Source organism: Macaca mulatta, chromosome 7, assembly GCF_049350105.2.
Source record: "Macaca mulatta isolate MMU2019108-1 chromosome 7, T2T-MMU8v2.0, whole genome shotgun sequence".
NCBI classification, from domain to species: domain Eukaryota; kingdom Metazoa; phylum Chordata; class Mammalia; order Primates; family Cercopithecidae; genus Macaca; species Macaca mulatta.
In genome coordinates this window covers 34,856,448-34,873,534 of record NC_133412.1, presented here as the reverse complement: position 1 = coordinate 34,873,534, position 17,087 = coordinate 34,856,448, and the positions used below count along the sequence as shown (strand labels likewise).

At 44.7% G+C, this 17,087-nt stretch overlaps 1 protein-coding gene and 1 pseudogene across 1 annotated transcript in view; one reads left to right on the top strand and one right to left on the bottom strand.

The window, feature by feature from the left end:
• The window catches only part of MYZAP (myocardial zonula adherens protein), a 338,107-nt gene that overhangs the window by 117,704 nt on the left and 203,316 nt on the right, over window positions 1-17,087 (bottom strand). The gene's annotated exons all lie outside the window — the stretch shown is intronic.
• Window positions 12,427-13,029, top strand: LOC144329764 (small ribosomal subunit protein uS15 pseudogene; annotated as a pseudogene).

The following is a 17,087-nucleotide window of genomic DNA, read 5'->3' as shown; positions in this document are numbered from 1 at the left end:
TTTGGGTTAGTTTAGATCTAGTCCTCCCTGGGACTAGATGAGATGACCTCTGAAATCACAAAGAAGCAATTCATCTCTGATGAATAAATATCACAGGGAAATGGAGCAATGGTAATAAGGAAGCCCATCATTCCCAGGTACTTGAATTGCTTTATTTTCCAGGCTGGTTGCTCATTGGAATATTAGAATTTTCTATGAGTGATATAACACAGGACTGGCAACAGGCAGATGGACTGTACCAGAAAGTGGTGTAGGGTAGTATTGCCAGGGTGTATTTGCACTGGAGCTGGGAAATAAATTTGAATTTAAACAAGAAATAGCCAGCCCTTAGACCACAATCCTTCATGAACCAGGATTCTGAGCTGCTCAGGCTTAGAAAGCACACAGCTCTCCAGGGAGTTATTTTGAAGGCAGTTCATGCCTATAATCTAGCATGTTTTTTTTTGTTGTTGTTTTTTTTTTTTTCAGGATGAGCTGACACACAGTAAAATGTTGACACAGAGAATGCTAGGGAATTGATCAACTTTGGTGAGGAGGAGAGGTAGAAACATGGTTTCTCTAAGGAGCAGTCATGCTTGATATTTTCAGAGGAAACTGGCATACACATTGATGCTAATGTTAGGGGAAACAGTTGTGTGTGATTTATAGATGATGAAAAACATTTGACAAAGGTCTTTTGCAAAGGCTATCCTTTTTAAGGAGTTATGGCTGTAAGGAATGTTCTCTCAGGCGTAGAGAATGGGTTTACAGACAAGAAAGAACACTCACAAACAGCAACTGCCTTGTGGAAGAACTGTAACCCCAGAGCCTTCTAACTCCTGGGTCTACCATCAATTTTTTGCTTCTTTTAAAAATTTAGCAATTCCATGTTCACTATTTAGGAAAACAAACCAGCATAAACCAAAAGAAAAATTTCTCGAAAACCTGCCATCAATCTTAGCTTTTTCACAAATGATCTTTGTATAAGAAGAAAGATGTAGAAAAATCTTCCAGCTTGGGCCGGGCACGGTGGCTCACGCCTGTAATCCCAGCACTTTGGGAGGCCGAGGTGGGTGGATCACGAGGTCAGAAGATGGAGACCATCCTGGCTAACACCGTGAAACCCCGTCTCTACTAAAAATACAAAAAAAATTAGCCGGGTGTGGTGACAGACGCCTGTGGTCCCAGCTACTCAGGAGGCTGAGGCAGGAGAATGGTGTGAACCTGGGAGGCAGAGCTTGCAGTGAGCCAAGATCGCACCACTGCACTCCAGCCTGGGCAACAGTGCGAGACTGCATCTCAAAAAGAAAAATATTTTGGCTTTGAAACAGTACTAAGTTCCTACAACAATGCCAGGCTTACGGCCTGCACACCGAGGGGGAGTCTTTTAAGTCTAGATTTGAGGGAGCCTCAAAAGTCATTTTGCTCTATGGCAGCATCTGACATCTTCATCATTACTGATACATGTATACTAGGGAAATATTAGGACTCAGTGAGTCTCTTGCTCTATGGCAGCATCTGACATCTTCATCATTACTGATACATGTATACTAGGGAAATATTAGGACTCAGTGAGTCTCTTGAGGAAAAGCCAACATCTTATTGGCCATTACCACCTTAGCAGTGGTTACGTTGCTATACTAAGGCCAACACCTTGGAAAGCAGAGCATAAGGCTCTGGAGAAAAGGGAAGTAACACAGTGCTTTGCAAACTGCAAAGACCTGTACAAAGGGAATGTTGTTATTATTGGTCCAAAGCAATGGGATTCTGGGTAAAAGTGTGATAGAGGCTCCGCACCAAAGACATCAGATTCATAGGTCAGCAATGCCAATAAAACTCGGCTATCACTAGGAAAACTGTGGCTCACCAAACAGAGACCATTGTCTAAACAACATGTGCAGTCACAAGACATGCAGGCCTGGTATCCCTGCCAAGAGGGCCAGAGGTGTGCTGAAAACTTCCTCTGCATTCTGGAATTGTGCACTGTAGCTGTGAGTGCCTGGCTTTTACAGACTTCACGGTAACTGCAATTAAAAACTCAAGAAACCCTCATACATGACAGGTGGGATTGCAAAGTTACACAGTCACTTTGGAAAACAATTTGACAGTTCCTCAAAAGGTTAAACGTCAAGTTACCTTATCGCCCAGCAATTCTATGCCTGCAATACACCTAGGAGTATTGAAAACGTATGTTCAAACAAAAACCTTTATACAAATGATCACAGCGGCATTCTTCATAATAGTTAAGATGTGGAAACAACACAAATATCCATCAATTGACAGATGAAGAAAGAAAATTTATATTTTGTTTGTGTTCTATTTATACAATGGAATACTATTCAGCCTTAAAAAATAATTAAGCACTGATTCATGCTCCCATATAGATGAACCTTGAAAACATCATCCTAAGTGAAAGAAGTCAGACATAAAAGGCCACATATGATTCCATTCACATGAAATGCCCATAATAGGCAAATTCATAGAGATAGAAAGCAGATTAGTGGTGGCCAGGAGCTGGGGGGTTGGGGTGGGGGGAATGAGAGGTGACAATGGGGATGGGGTTTCTCTTTGGGGTAATGAAATGTTCTGAAATTAAACAGTGGTGATGGTTACACAACTCTGTGAATGTATTCAAAGCCCATGTATTCTACACTTAAAAATTGAGTGAATAATATGGTATGTAAATTATATCTTAATAAAAGTTTTTTGTTGTTGTTGAGATGCATGGAGTCTTGCTTTCACCAGCCTGGAGTGCAATGGTGCGATCTCAGCTCACTACAACCTCTCCCTCCCGGGTTCAAGCAATATTCCTGCCTCAGCCTCCCGAGTAGCTGGGATTACAGACGTGTGCCACCACGCCCGGCTAATTTTTGTATTTTTAGAAGAAACAGGGGTTTGCCATGTTGGTCAGGCTGGTCTCAAACTCCTGACCTCAAGTGATCCGCCTGCCTAGGCCTCCCAAAGTGCTGGGATTACAGGCGTGAGCTACCGTGCCTGGTTGGAAGCTACCATTAAAAGAAAATACCTGAAAACTCAAAGACTTTTTATTCTTTCCTACCTACTGCCCAGAGATCTCTTAGCCTTCCCTCAGTATACTAAAAGTACATGAGTAAATAGCCTGCCAGAAAGGGTGGGATAACCTGGGGACTATTACACCATACAGTAGCCGATTCCATTTTTCTTTAATAACTGGCAATGAACATTCCTAGGCATTTTCATTATTCGTGAAAACTCTGCTTAGAACACAGAACAAAACCAGAGGTACAGGACTAGCCTCTGAAGTTATGCTTCCGGCTTTGGTTGTCTGATTCAGGAAGGAAGAAGGTCAACTCCACAGGCCACACCCTGGCAGGTGTGCGGAGCAGGAGGGGGCCTTCCTGAGAGAGCAAGGAAGTGGGGCGAGAGATATCACGGCTGACGGAAGAGACAAAACCACGTCCAGCCAGGTGCTGCTGTAGCAGTATGGAGTTCCCCTCCGTGATGTGAGCAAACAGAAGACAGAGAACCCCGTCTCACACTAGGATCCTTTCAAATAGGTCTCTTTCCCCGCCAAGTCCACTTTCTGCAACAGTTTCTCCCTTATACACAAAGCTTCTAGCAGAACACCCAGCATAGGGTGGGAGCTCAATGAATATTTGTTTCATGAATTAATAGCAACATTTCTTATGATGGCAAACAAAAAATAAATAACTAAAATGTTCTACAGTGGTCTATTGGGTCACGCATATCTAGTCAAGTCATTTACTATTTCTATGCGTGATTTTTTTTTTTTTTTTTTTTTTTTGCTAAAATAGAGTAATAGTGCCTATCTCACAGGGTTGTGATGTTTAAATGAGCTTGGGTACATAAAACAAATAGAATATTGCATAGCATATAAAAATCACAAAATAAATGTTAGCTATTAGTATTATTATTCCATGGAATACAGTGTAATTGTTAAAACTGTATTGAAAAAATACATTTTTTTGAGAAAATATCTTTTTACACCTGAAAAAATTCACAATAATTTTAAAAATAGGATATGTAATAGCATAAACAATAAGATTCCACATTTTGTGAAATAAATATCCATGTAGAGACAAAAGTGTACACAAATATACATAAAAATATTTCTAGTAGTTATTTCTAAATAGTGAAACCAAGGGGGACTTTATTATTAATTGCTTCTCTATTTTTCAACAGTGAGTATAAATTGAGTAAGTATAAAAATTAATTTAAAATCCAATTGAATCAAAAAAGCATTCATATTATTTGACACAATAATTCCAATCTAAGGATACTATTCTTTTTAAAAAAGTTCCAAATACCAAAAAAAATATTGCCTATAAGAATTAGATAAAGTGTGATTTTTCTATAAATTATAGAATAATATATAATGAGTTTAAAAGCTTGATGTTCAAAACAGGCATTAAAAAGCATTACAGCAATGCTTGAAAATATTAGAAAATGCTATCTATATTAAGTTAACTGGGATACAAATGACTAGTATCTGATCTCAAGCATACAACAAAAGCAATCATTGGCAGAAAGAATAGTTGACTCTCTGCCCTTTGTTGAAGTTAACTGTATTTGTCACCTTTTGACCACAACAAGGTGGATTCTTTCTCAACAGTTTACAAATTAACCAGAAACCCTTAAACTTAACAGAACTTCAATTCTTCCAGGTGGAGGGGTGTCCTATGACATAAAACTAAAATCATTAAATCTATCCAGTCTAGGAAGAGAAAAGCCCGAGAGGAAATACGCTGTCCATGTATGAAATCAAACGTTTAGGTAAATATAGCCCTGTTCGTTTATCAAAATGTGAGACAAACAAAAGTTATTTTAATTCTATCAATATTTGTCAGGCACCTGCTACAAACAAAGATGAATAATGAGACAGACTTTGTCCCGGAGAAGCTCACCACCTAATGACGTAGGAAAAAATAACTATAATCAGCTACCCACAGTCCGGAAGCACTGCAAGAGAACAAAAGACCACAGGAGCCCAGGGAAGGGAGCAGTTTGGATTTGAAGCATCATCTAGGAGGTAACCTTTATGCTAAACCTTTACATTGAAGCATGAACATGGTTTCGGTAACCGGCAGACTGAATGGTCAAATTCCAAGCAGGGATGCCGTCCTTCACTGAACCATTGATGGGCAGTGGGGGTAGCTGATCACTTTCAGGGCCGTGTCCCTGTGCACTTTCACAATGTGTCAGCAGCGCAAGTAGACAACTTCTTGAGAAGTTGCGGGAATGAGGTGGAAGAAGGAAAAGACCTCAACAGCCCAAATCCGAGAAGCAGATCTTTAAGGGTGATGCAGTGTTTTAAAGCCTGCTATATATGAGAGGGGGACCACGCTTAAGCACAGCCCATTTAAAATGTTTTAATTGCCCATCTGTGCAATAAGACTGATGCAAACGAATATTGACAAATCCGCTAACATAATCTAGTCTTGCCTTGCATTTATAAAGGCTAGGACGCAGAATTATAACGTTCTGCTTAATTCGAAATGCCTGCTGTCTGAGAGGGGCTATGCTGAGTGCAGGGGATCCCGAGGAAGAAAGGGATAGTTCTTTCCCTCGAGGGGCTCCCACCCTGGTGTGAGAGACACACACATCACAATCTCAAAGCCTCGAGGGAGGCACGGGCCTGCCTGGGGGCAGCCAGAAGGTCCTGCTCCCACCAGCACCATTCACTATCAGAGCAAGGCAGGAAGTCACCAGGATGGACTAAACAGAGAGGGAGGGGTAAGGAGTTAACTCACAACCAATGTTAAAAATGGACTCAAAGAAGAAAAGGATGTTAGCCTGGAGAAGAAAGAATGTAGAAAGGGCCTAAGAGCCTTTTTGACTATACAGCCACGATGAGGAAAGTGAGGAGACTGGGTCAGTGCCACAAATCCCCAGCAGCAGGCAGAGCAGAAATGATCACGTCTAATATCACAGTCAATTCTGAAATTCTACAAAAATCTACAAAAGAGAGTACAGGAAGAAACCATAAACAGGGCCAACAAAGGATGGGATGAATTCAGGAAGATAGGAGAGCGGGGGCTGAACTTCCACTGCTGGGTCATAAGGGAAACAGACGTGAGGACAGACTCTCATGCCTTCCCACAGAAGGCCTTGGAGCTGCTGACAAGGCATCTCCCAGATGACGGAGCAGGCGTGGCAGGATGCCATCTCGCTCAGGGTAGCACCCGGTTAACGTCAGCACTGGGTCTGGTCAGGGCTGGTCTTTGCAGAGACACAGCGGGAAGTGTGCTGTGAGATCTGGTTAGAGGATGTCAAGAGGACCCCCTTGCCACAGCCTAACCAGTGTGTTCTGGACCCCACGTTTGCCTTTCCAAACTCTAATCCATCCTATCATTGCTCGGGGCTTTTTGACTCTGCTCCTTCCTCCCCTCCCCAAACACGTAGAACCTTTTATTCCAAAATCTAGCAGTACATAGTTGGTTAGTAGAAAACAACTCTCAGAGCCGGGCGTGCTGGCTCACGTCTGTAATCCTACCACTTCGGGAGGCCAAGGCGGGCGGATCACTTGCGGTCAGGAGTTCAAGACCAGCCTGACCAACATGGAGAAACCCCATCTCTACTAAAAAATATACAATTAGCTGGGCATGGTGGCGCATGCCTCTAATCCAGCTACTCAGGAGGCTGAGGCAGGAGAATCACTTGAACCTGGGAGATGGAGGTTGCCGTGAGCCAAGATGGCGCCATTGCACTTCAGTCTGGGCAACAAGAGTGAAACTCCGTCTCAAAAAAAACAAAAAAGAAAAAAGAAAAAAAAAGAGAAAAGAAAATAACTCTCAGAACTTAAAAACAAAAATCAACAAACAAATCCCCCCTCAAAAAAAAAAATTTTTTAATCCTATAATATAACCTTCCCAACCATCTAAAAACCCAAACTCAAAACTCAAAACGTGTTTCTTCTGTCTTTCCTTCTGGAAGGAAGTAGGTCTGCATGGGCCTCCCCATCTCCTAGAGCTTGTACACAGCTGTGAACCTGCTCTCAACAATGACTGGACACTTCCTCTTGGTTCATGGAAAAACTTGCTCGTAATTTTCCAGTTTGACTCAAGCTATCAGCTGGTAATACAGTTTCTTGCCAGCTTTACAGTCATGACATTACTCAAACAGAAACCCTTCTGTAGGTAACCTTGAAAGTTATTAAAAACTATTCTCTTTTTAAAAGAGGGACTTGTTGGGGGAGCGTGGTAGAGGGTGTCTCGACTGGGTCTGGCTGAGGACATCCTGGAAAAGGAACAAGATCCAAGTCATCAATCATCCTCTTATACAACGCATCCTGGAATTTTGAAGAGTTTGATATTGTGGATGGTTTGTATTGTCATTGGCAGCAAAAATGACCTACATTGAACACACAGAAATAGCCCTCCATAGCCTCTGCCTGGGCTTTCCAGGTCTGACCTCCGTGCAATGCCTGTGGTGCTCTCTGCTGCCACCCAGTGGATATACTTAGAAAGGTCAGGTAGGATGTTTAAACCCAGAGGTTCTCAGTGTGGTCCCCAGACCAGCAGCATCAGCATTCAAATTCTTGGTTGTCGCGGCTGGGCGCGTTGGCTCAAGCTTGTAATCCCAGCACTTTGGGAGGCCAAGACGGGCGGATCACGAGATCAGGAGATCGAGACCATCCTGGCTAACACGGTGAAACCCCGTCTGTACTATAAAAATACAAAAAACTAGGCGGGCGCCTGTAGTCCCAGCTACTCCGGAGGCTGAGGCAGCGTAAACCCGGGAGGCGGAGCTTGCGGTGAGCTGAGATCTGGCCACTGCACTCCAGCCCGGGCAACAGAGCGAGACTCCGTCTCAAAAAAAAAAAAAAAAAAAAAAAATTCTCGGCTGTCCTAGAAACTCTGGGAGTGGGCCCAGCAGTCTGTTTTCACAAACCCTCAAGGTTATTCTGATGCACACTCAGGTTTGAGAAGCACTGGTGTGGACTAGGTAGTAATTTGCACTCAGGGATGTGTGAAATGGATCATGAGAGATTTCTCCATTGGGAGAAGCTGATTGTCCTTATTGATGATCAAGGATCACACCTTTTATAGGAACTAAATTTCACTGGCTATTTTTTTAAAATTACTCATCTTCTCAGAAATGACAAGAAGGCATAAAACCCAACTTCTCTACTTTTTATCCGGAATCTCCTGCTTATAAGCAGCTACTGCTTCCCTGTTACTAAGAGTGGTATTCAAGGTTCTCCAAAAATACGGATCCAAACGTGTTTTCCAGTCTCACTTCCAATAATTCTCCACTTCATTTATTTAAGATTTTAATGCAACTGACTGATCCTCTGAGCCCAGCTTTCATCCCCGTGTTCCCTGTTTTTTCCAACAAAGATGCACCTTTCTAGAAGATTAAAATTTCGTAATAAACCGTTCTAAAATATTGCACCCATTTTAAAGCCCTTTTGAATGCCATTTCCTCTATGAATCCTGCCCTGATTGCTCCAGTCAGTGACACTCCTTCCCATCATGAACCTCCGCCATACTTCATCTGTACCTCTTTTCTAGTGCTGGAAATTCCATTCCTTGTTTTTTCCGTTCTCAGTGGACATTTCTGATCCCGTTGGGTCCAGCACTGAGCCTTACTCATCTCAACATAAGCCAGTGCAAACTAGGTGCACAGTGACTGCCCTTTGAAAGGTATGCATGAATGACATAGGTCTCTCACAAAATAGCAGCTCACAATAAATGTTGGAATTCAATTTGTTGCAATGCAAATATCGCGACAGTTCACATAAGGGTAACATAGGAGCACCAGATTACCTGGGCAACACCGGGAAGGTAAAGCTTCGTTTGTCCAAAGTCCTCTTTGGCACTTCACCACTGGTGAAGTGGGGCCCTGGATCACAGGAGCCACTAATCTTTTCCTGTGCCACATTTGGGCCAGAAGTGGCCAACAGCTCCCCCTGCTGTCTACCTCAGCTATTACATCAGGACTGTGAAGCCTTCCGTCACCTGTCAGTCTCCTCCTTAAAGAGGCCACCTGAGAACCAAGAAAACTGCACTTCCGCAGTCCCTGGTTCAAAATGCTGTCCCCCACAGGGCCTAAGCCTTTGGTCCAAATCTCCTGTTGCCATCTCAGGAAGATGAGATCTACCTGGCAATATCTCCCCCCCAGGCCACTTCCCCCACTGGCTCCCATCCTCACTACCTCCCCCAGTAAGTGTTCATATGTTTAGAGATTTGACCACTGTGGGCCTGTTAGGGAAGAAAGATGCACCAGGCCTGACACTGCAGCTGCGGGTAGGGTGCCCTAGAAAGAGAAGCTGAAAGGCAGTGGGAAGCCAGAGGGCAAGGGATCCAGGAGTCCCCAAGAAAAAGGTATAAGAAGCAGAAGAAACAAAATAAACTAGAAACAGTGATTGCCTCTGGGTAAAGCCTGGAGAAATGAGGGCCAAGAATGGAAGACTCACTCTTCACTGTTTTACCCTCCTGTACTATCTGCATTTCTTTTATGTGCTACTCAAAAACCACACTAGACAACAGATAAAAAATTAAAAGGACTCACAAAAGGACAATTTATAAAAGAAACTTCACTAACAATAAAAAAATAATTGCCCCGATGAAAGAAAGATTAATCTATTACTCAGGGAGAGAGGTTAATAATCAAAGCTGATGGGAGAGAGAAAGGGAGAAACTGACACATTTGTAATTGCTTGGGTCTATACAAACTAGTAAACCCTTCTGAAAATCAATTTGGGAACTGTATTAGTACGTTCTCACACTGCTATAAAGAACTACCTGAGACTGTGTAACTTATGAAGGAGGTTTAATTGACTCACAGTTCTGCAGGCTGTACAGGAAGCATGACTGGGAAGCCTCGGAAAACTTACAATCATGGTGGAAGGCAAAGGTGAAGCAAGCACATCTTCACATGGCAACAGGAGAGAGAAAGAGAGTGAGGGGAGAAGTGCCACGCACTTTTAAACCATCAGATCTCGTGAGAATGAACTATCACGAGAACAGCATGAAGGGAATCTGCCCTCATAATCCAGTCGCCTCCCACCAGGTGCCTCCCCCAACACTTTGAATTACAATTCAACATAAAATTTGGATCACATAGCCAAACCATTTTAGGAACTCTTATAGAGACTTAAAGACTTTTTTCTTTCCTCTTCTCTTTCTGGTCATCTAGCCAAAGCAAATTATTTGAAAGATGAAAAAGCTACAGATATAACAGTATTTGACGTAGGAAGGCAGAATTTCAAATCCTGAACATCTGTTAATATAGGAATAGTATTATAATTAACTGATGATAGGATACACTCAATGGGATGTGATTTTTAAGTGTATTTTTAAAAAGCAGTTTTAAAAAATCATCATCTAATATTTATAATGTTAAGTGACAACAAAAACATATACAAATCATATAAACACTGCAGTTGTACCTATGCCTTAAAAACTGTGTAGGAAAAAAAGACTGGAAAGAAATGACCAAAATGCAAATAATGGTTGCATCAGTCTGGTGGGGTTATTTTCCAAATTTTTGGTAATACAGTTACCTTATTCTATATAGAAAAATAAATACATAAAGGAAGTAATGAATCTTTTCAGTCTCCCCACCTGCCAAGCAGGAGCACACGGGAGGCCTCTTGGCAAATTGAGGTGTTACTCCATTTCAGGACCGTGTATCTAGGAAATGCGTACCTAAGAACACACACCACCATGCACGCCTCTAGTTCTGAAGTGTTGGAAGAGCTACTCCCAGGATGTAAGGATTCCACCTACTGTGTTGAACTTAAAAGTTTGCTAAGTGTAGTACATACTCCAGTCATAAAGGGTCCAAATAGAATATAGCAAAATGAACAAGGCAACTAGCCCCAGCTAGCCCAGGGATGTATGAGCACCCCTCTCACCCATCCAACCATCCAAGGAGGATTGCGAGCACCGTGCCCATAGCAACAGCAGCCAGGGAAGAACAATGGTCAGTTCCACACCAGAGGTGGGTGTTTCAAGGGATGAATGAGAGTATTAATCAAGGATCCTCAGAGAATAGAACCAATGGGTGTGTGTGTGTGTGCGTGTGGGGGGAGAGAGAGAGAGAGAGAGAGAGAGAGAGAGAGAGAGAGAGAGAGATTTATTATAGGAATTGGCTCATGCAGTTAGAGGCAGAGAAGTCTCATGATTTTCCATCTGCAAGCTGTAATTCAGTCCAAGCCCAAAGGCCTGAAAATGGGGGTGTCGGGGGGACAGGTAGCAGTGATTGTGTAAGTCCCATTCAGAGTTTGAAGGCTGGAGAGCAGGGAGTACTGATGTCTGAGAATGGGAGAAGGATGGATGTCTCAGCTTAAGTAGAGAATGAATTCTCTATTCCCCCACCGTTTTGTTCAGTTAGGGCCCTCAGCAGATTGGATGGAGTCTGCTCACCGTGGGGAGGGTCACCTGCTTTCCTCAGTCTGCCAATTCAGAGACTAATCTCTTCTGGAAACACCCTCACAGACACACCCAGAGTTCATGCTTTAACAGCTATCTGGGCATCCCTTAGCCCAGTCAAGTTGACACCTAAAATTCACCATCACACAGAAGATGCCACCACTGTTCCACAGGGGAGAGAGCTGCTGAGACCTTGGTCTTTGTGATCCTGAAACTAGACATGTGGCCACCCAAGGAAAGCGGGAAATGCCACCCCAAAACAGGCTGAGAATTCAGTGTTCTTTCCAATCAATATTCTTTAGTATTTCTTCTCCATACTGGAAGGACAAGGAGAAACAGTGCTCTAGGGTGAAAATGGAGAAAGAAGTTCTCTGGGGCAGTTTTTGGTGTTCCTCTTTTACTGTTTAGGCCTGGTCAGCTCTGGTCCCAAACTTGGACATCCCAGCTGAGCCAAACCTCACCCTGACACTACCTGCCTGGATCCACTCTCCTTACAGTGCAGTTTAGTCACTGTGCCATCGGTCAAGTCAGCCCTTGGGGTCTTACTGCTCCCCAGTGAGGCTCTTAAGGTACTGACTTCCTTTAGACTATTTTTTTAAATAATGCACCCCTAATTACACTTGTGATATTTTAGAATCTTGGTAGAATTTGAGCACCCTACAATATAGCTCCCAGCCTGGCCTGTCCTGGCTCTGCTCCACAGTGTCCCCATGCCAGCCTTCCCAGTGCCCGAAGACCCCGCTGTCTGGATTCCACTACAGTTTCAAACTGAAGGAGGCGATCTTTTGTCTTAAAAAAAAAAACTGCAGGGCATTTGTGAGCACCTCTCTCACCCATCCGACCATCCAAGGAGCAACAGCAGCCAGGGAAGAACAATAGTCAATTCCACGTCAGAATGTCTTGGTTGTTCTCCCAGGTCTTCAAACAGCTGTTTTTAAGAAACTTCTGTCCACCTTTTCTAGTTGTTCTCAGCGGAAGAGTTCAATTTGATACCAGCTACCATGTTATGCCTGAAGCAGAATTCAACTCCTTTTGAAGCGGATGGCATGTAAAGCAACCAGTATTTTAAAAACTCAACATTCAACACTTAATTTACCCAAAAAATTACCATAAAAAAATAAAAACAAGCTTTCACTGCCTGACTGCCGCCATCAGGGGTCGCATGCATGCGCCCAGGAAGGGCCTGTCCCAGTCGGCTTTGCCCTATCACCACAGCATACCTACTTGGCTGAAGCTGACATCTGATGACGTGAAGGAGTAGATTTACAGACTGGCCAAGAAGGGCCTGACTCCTTCACAAATCGGTGTGATCCTGAGAGATTCACACGGTGCGGCACAAGTGCGTTTTGTGACAGGCAATAACATCTTAAGAATTCTGAAGTCTAAGGGACTTGCTCCTGATCTCCCTGAAGATCTCTACCATTTAATTAAGAAAGCAGTCGCTGTTCAAAAGCATCTTGAGAGGAGCAGAAAGGATAAGGCTGCTAAATTCCGTCTGATTCTGAGAGAGCCGGATTCACCGTCTGGCTCGTCGATACTATAAAACCAAGCGAATCCTCCCTCCCAGTTGGAAATATGAATCATCTACAGTTTGTGCCCTGGTTGTATAAATTTGTCTAGGTACTCAAGCAATAAATGATTAAAAAGGAAAACAAATGCCTAAATAATCGACATCAACATAGCCCTCAAAAAAACATAATGTTGAATGTAAAAGTCACAGAGTACTATGTACAAGACGCTAAGACGTATATGACATTTTAAAATACACAAAACATACTACATGGTGTTCATGGATGCATACATGTAAAAGTATTTAAAATTGAATAGAATACCCAGTAGATTTGAGAATAGTGGTTGCCTTTGGCAGGGAGTGAGGGACAAAAAGAGAACTTCAATTTTATCTGTAATGTTTATTTAAAAAGGTAAAGCAGACAGATATGAACAGCTGTTAACCACTGTTAATTCTTGGTGGTGGAAACCTAAACAAACCAAATCCCTCCGTTGGAAATGCCTAGAGATCAGATATCATGCCTTGTTACTTCGCCTGCTTCTTCCTTCCTCTTATTTGCTCCTCCCTAAATGTCCACGTTGCTGCTGTTGGTAGCAGAGTCACCGTGACTAAGTCCACAGCTAGCTTAACATCTGCCCAGCAGGCTCTGGACACAGGCTGGCACTTCTTAGAAAGCACACACTCCACATGATGGCCAGCGCGGGGGCGGAGGGAGCGCTATGCTTCCAGCCTGCACCCCCTGACTCTCACGGGAAATAACCAACCCTGGTTATCTTGGGTGCACCTAACCTTTCCACAGGGCCTAGGAAGGCTACATGACTTTAGTAAGCCCCAAAGCATCTTGCACCTTGATTTTAGAATCCAGCAGCCATGAAAACACAGAAAAAAGAAAAAATTCTGCCATGAAGCGGAGGAGGTAGTAGAGTGAATTATTCATTCTGTTTCAGAAAATGAACTTGGTTTAGAAAACCATCTACGTAAGTCAGGAACAAGCACCGCTCAGGAAGGCCAGAGCTTTGGATTCTACCCAGGCTGGAGGAGGCGGCAGGTTGAAAGGAGGCCAGTTCTGTTTTCTAGTTCTTCGTTCCCTAAATGCCAGAAGCAGCTTCCCCAGGAAGAACAGACAGGGCCATGGGGGAGCCAGACCCTCAGAGGAAGCTTGGGTACCCGTTTTACAAATCCCTTGCCTCGCTCTGCAGGGAGTCCTATGCCTGTCTCCAAACAGCCTCAGTATTCATGCCCGACGATAGGCAGGGACAGATGAAAGGCGAAGCAGCCCCAGCCACGGAGAGAAGCGAGCAAACCAAGGAGCTGGACTGGCAGGCTTCCCGGCCCTTTCAAAGGCAGCAGGGCCTTTAACTGGAGGCAGCTGGCTTATCTTAATCTCCAAACCCTTTCCTGGAAAACAAGCCCGTCCTAGAAGGGCCAGAGGCCCAGAGGTAGCTGGAGTCAGTGAGTCAGGCTGGCAGCACGCAGCAGGTGGCAGGGGTTTTGCAGAAAGGAGAGGCAGGCCATCTGCCTTCCCTTAGAGCAGGCCTCAGGCTGCAAGCACAGACTTGCAATCCGGCGGCCCAGCCTTTGTGTCCAGTGTCCTCAGTTAGGGAAGGCAGCAGTGACTATTTCAGAGGGGCAGCAGTGTGAGAATGGCCACGGTAAGGTACAGGCCACTGTGGGTGGTTAGAGTGGCAGACCTGGGACTTAGCCACTTTAGCTACTAGTTGGGTGACCCTGGGCAAGTTACTGATCTTTATACACATTTCCTAACTCGCCAAGCGGGTAACGCCACCTACCTCACAGGGTGCAGATGAAATCAGATAAAGTGCAAATGATTCTTGGCCTGTAAGGTTTGCCCAGTTATGGCTTCTGCCCTGTTAAAGGATCTTAGGCATTAGTAAAGAACCATTCCCACTGCCCCAATATACTACTGGGTCTGTTCCCATAGTAAAGTTGTACCGTCCCTGGGTGGGGTCCAGAAGAGATGCCCGGGATCTCTGTATGTGGCAGGGGCACTACCCACGACCTGCACACACAACCCTTCCCATCTCCAGTCCACCACACACTGCGTCAAAAGGCTGGGTCCTACTTCCACAGCTGTAGCCCTGCTACTCACGGGAAAGGGGGGGGGCTGAGGCATCCCCCGCCTTCCAGATGAGCTCTGCACATGCCCATCAGTCCCAAAGCTTGCTGTGACCCACAAGGTTTCTCCCTGTCTGGACACAGGTCAGCCTCCTGCCCACTCACGGGAAGGCAGAGCCCATTCCCACTGGGACCACTCCCCTGGCTTGGCAGAGACTATGCTGCCACCTCCAGGAAGGCAGTTCCCTGCTGCTAAGCCCGGGCCTCCAGCCTCCAGCCCAACAGCCAGACTCAGGCGAGAGGTCTGATTAGCAAAGCACAAGGAAAGACAGACACATTGGGCATCACATAAATATAGAAGGACTTAATATTGACAGGTCATTTCCATTTAGTTTAATAACAGTTTTGTAGCCCCACTGTAAGCACGTAAGGTCCTAGATCTTGTTTGCCGGCGGTGCCTGCTCCACGCTGGCAGGTGTTAATTGTGGGCTGTCTACTCACTCCATGTGTGGCTGATGGCAAAATGCCCAACTTCCCTGAGACTCGGCTTCCTTACCTCCCAAAAAACCAGTTTCCGCCTTTCCTCAAAAATCGTTTAATTGCATTTACCCAGCAAACCTCTGGAATCACACTTCCTGTCCCCTAGGAGCTGTTGACAACTGTGGTGAGACAAGTGAGATCCAGCGCAGTGGGAGCCTTGCAACCTTCCCCCCACACCACATTCAACTTACTGCTGAACGTCTCTGTGACCTGCACTTCTCTAGCTTTCATAACCCGGGAGGGGCACACACTCCAGCCTTTCTTTGTTGATGGAGACGGGCTGGGTCTCAGTCATGCCCGTGAAAGTCAGTGACAATCTTTAGTCCTATGTATTCGGCAGGTCTGAGGGCAGGACCAAGGCATGTGGATCCCTCTGCAAAGCCTAGAATGTCTGAATTTGGGGCTGTCACGCCCCTGAGAGGCACCTGCTGTCAAGTCATTTCTCCCCAATCATTTGAAGATTTACAACAGAAACATTTCTGGCTAATGACAGTCTTCCAACAAAGACAGGCTGCCCGTAACTATCCACCAGCTCAGAGGAGGAATGCTGAGAATGTGAAGGAAATGAACTGCCGGCCTGGGGGAACGTTTTTGCTTTGGCTCTGGGCCTTCAGACTCACATTCTTCCCGAGGACCTGAGGGAAAGGTATCCACTCAGAATCTCATTCCCACCAAGAGGACATCGGTAGAAGGGCCAAATACAGAGGCCCAAATACAAAAGCAAAAAATGCTAAAAAGGGTGACTTTTACTACAAATTAGAAAATTATGTACCTCAATATACCAATATATCTGACTTTTTACCAAAAAAAAGGAAACAATCTATACAAAGCCTTTATACTTACTAAAATTAGAAAATCTCATTTACATTAGGTTACCCCTTCCAATTAGAATGAGGAGAATCAGTGCTGCCAGAGAGCTGGAGGAATAGGTCGTCTACATTGACCTGGAGGCAGAGGCGGTTGTGTACAGAGCTCTGGACAGGACACAGCAGTGAGCCATCTGGTGGCTCAATGAAGGGCTGGTCTGGTGAGTGGGCAGTGTGGCAGGAACCCACCAGGGCAGGGACCGAGAGGAACAGCAAGAGAAAGCCATGACTACCCCCCCACACACACTTAGAACTAGAGGCTGAAGGAGAGAAGATCACCCAAGTCCCAGGGGAGCCCACCTGAAAATGCCACACAGAGCAGGGAGTGATGCAGACATACCCAGAATTCCACCTGCTCCCACTGGCTGAACCCAACCAGAGCGGCCATCAAGGAATCCAGGGCCTATACGGGTCACCCTCCGGGGGACAGGGCAAAGAATAGACAGATCTGATGACAATGATCATCGTCAGTCCCCTTCCATGGGGAAGCTGTTTTGCTTTCTGTAAAATACAGACTGTGGTGCCTGCTATGGGCCTGGTGTGAGATCGAGAGAGATTATGTGTCAACTATGATTGCAGAAGACCTCGAATTTAGAAAAAGGGGTACACAGGGGGCTCCTGTTTATTCTGTAATTAACATTGAACATGCTCCCTCTTTTGCCATTTTCTGGAACGGGCAGTTTGGATTTCTCAGAATAACACAAGAATCCAGGGCCATTAATTCCCTCCGCATTCACC